At 38.1% G+C, this 2,705-nt stretch overlaps 1 non-coding gene across 1 annotated transcript; it reads left to right on the top strand.

The window, feature by feature from the left end:
* Nucleotides 1-2,249: 2,249 nt before the first annotated feature.
* On the top strand, nucleotides 2,250-2,331 carry trnal-uag (transfer RNA leucine (anticodon UAG)). Its single transcript has one exon. It is a non-coding gene; the product is annotated as a tRNA-Leu (tRNA).
* Nucleotides 2,332-2,705: the final 374 nt, after the last annotated feature.

Raw genomic sequence — 2,705 nt, 5'->3', positions numbered from 1 at the left:
ACACTTCACTAACGATACTTTGGTTTCTTCCTTATATGCACTGTCTTCATTATAATTAGAATTTTGATAGGTGTTGACAGAAGTGTTACTATTTGTGTCTGTCTGACTTAAGGCACTCTATTAAGGCTTCAGTTTTTCAAGATGTGTGATTTCAAAGCCCACTGTTTCCAATACGTGCCATTAGAGGGCAGACTTGATTGTGTGACGCATTTAGGTAATTTGATATATATTACATTTGGATGCTGCCAACTGTTTGATCAAAAATGCAGCTGCAACATGTTTCAGTGATCCTGAACTGGATATGAGCATAGGTTAAAGGTGGATGTTTGTTTTCATGATTTAGAAATACTGCTCATCAAAGTAAAGGCAACTGTGAAACTACCGCTCGCTTAGCCCTGGACTGTGATGGAGTGTTTAGAATCTGACTGTACTGTCTTTTTGCTTTCTCTTGAGAGAGACAATGCTTTGCATATTGAGTAGTAGTATGGCTGAGTGGTCTATGGTGCTTGATTTAATCTCCAGTCTCTATCAAAGAGATGTTGTGTGCTGGCTTAACTGTGCATCCTCTGAACTGGAAGATGATGAATCCCTGAATTTCACAAGCTATTATGAGAAAGTAAGCTTTCAAATGCAAATACTTACCCTGGAAGAGATTTTTTTTATTTTATATATACAAAGAACAGAAGTTAAAATATGTATGTTAATATACAGAGAATATTTTTTACTTGCACAGTATTTGTAAAGTAAAAATGTTCATGGTGTAAAGGCAATCATGAATGTGAGTTGTATCCCAAAACTGGACTATAAAAGTTCCACTCATCACTCACAGCTACACTAGACTACAATGAGACAATTGTTTAGACAGAGAGAACTCTGGACCTTATGCACACAAAAAAGACACTTCACTAACGATACTTTGGTTTCTTCCTTATATGCACTGTCTTCATTATAATTAGAATTTTGATAGGTGTTGACAGAAGTGTTACTATTTGTGTCTGTCTGACTTAAGGCACTCTATTAAGGCTTCAGTTTTTCAAGATGTGTGATTTCAAAGCCCACTGTTTCCAATACGTGCCATTAGAGGGCAGACTTGATTGTGTGACGCATTTAGGTAATTTGATATATATTACATTTGGATGCTGCCAACTGTTTGATCAAAAATGCAGCTGCAACATGTTTCAGTGATCCTGAACTGGATATGAGCATAGGTTAAAGGTGGATGTTTGTTTTCATGATTTAGAAATACTGCTCATCAAAGTAAAGGCAACTGTGAAACTACCGCTCGCTTAGCCCTGGACTGTGATGGAGTGTTTAGAATCTGACTGTACTGTCTTTTTGCTTTCTCTTGAGAGAGACAATGCTTTGCATATTGAGTAGTAGTATGGCTGAGTGGTCTATGGTGCTTGATTTAATCTCCAGTCTCTATCAAAGAGATGTTGTGTGCTGGCTTAACTGTGCATCCTCTGAACTGGAAGATGATGAATCCCTGAATTTCACAAGCTATTATGAGAAAGTAAGCTTTCAAATGCAAATACTTACCCTGGAAGAGATTTTTCCAATCTGGTCCCTTTTAAGCAAGTCAACATGATTCTGCATAAGCTCCCAAATAACAGAATATAGGTGCTTCCACCCAGAAGGAAAACTGTGAATAGAGTGGTGCAGTAGAAGCATGCTGTGCCATAACACGTCTGCTAATTGCATATTTTGTCGAGCATGGAGTCCTGTGGGGGCTCTATTTTTTAAAGTTAAGATCTGACAGAACCTTGATCCAAGCAATTGAGGGCCAATATCTATCTAGCATGGTCAAGTGGTTTAAGACACCCTGTTTAAACTCTAATGGATTTGGATTTGAATCCAACTGCTACCAATCAGACATTTGTCTTTAACTGTTTTGCCAACATTGGCAAGTGCAAATGCAGTGTACTTTAAAAGTCTTTACTATATTTAAGAATTGGTTGATGTTGGACACTGCAAAGCCTTTGACTGAAAAGGGAGTGACAACAGTTTCAGTTCCAGATCATATACTGGATATCAGTTGTACCCAAAGTGAATATTTGAGTCTTCAAGATTCAAAAATTCAGCTCAACAAATCAGAGACAACTGTGAAACTGCTACTTGTGTCACTTAGCACTGGATGGTACCTCTGTTCCTTTCTGATATTGCTATGGACAATGAGTGCTTAGAGTCTGTTTTTTGTCTTGTCTTTCAGAAACAACACTAGTCCAAGCAAATGACAACTCAGAACATGAGGTAGTGTGGCCGAGTGGTCTAAGGCGCTGGATTTAGGTTCCAGTCTCTATGGAGGCGTGGGTTCGAATCCCACCACTGCCATCTTCATCTCCATCTAGTCTTTAAATCTTTGGATTCTGGACAGTTGGAAACTACTCTGAGCAAATATCATTCAAAAGTCAATTAAAAAAAAAAAGAAACGTCTTGGATAATGCCTTAAATGTGTGTTCTGTTAAGTGAAAGGTGATAAATTCTTGACTTTCACTCTAGTCTCCCTAAATGCTTTCCCTCTCTGTTTTCACAGTAATCTTGCTTAAATTACCATGATGAGGTAAACTTTCAGATACACGTTGGCGCATTACTTCCCTGGAGATTTACTTACTTTACTCAAAACCATCCTTTGCTAGTTGTTAACCTTGTTAGCTGACACGCTGCCTTCACCATATCATTTCTGCACACACTGACAAGTATGTAGA

Source organism: Lates calcarifer, linkage group LG8 (genome assembly GCF_001640805.2).
Source record: "Lates calcarifer isolate ASB-BC8 linkage group LG8, TLL_Latcal_v3, whole genome shotgun sequence".
NCBI lineage: Eukaryota > Metazoa > Chordata > Actinopteri > Centropomidae > Lates > Lates calcarifer.
Note: the sequence above shows the minus strand (reverse complement) of the source record. Positions and strands in the feature narration are given on the sequence as shown.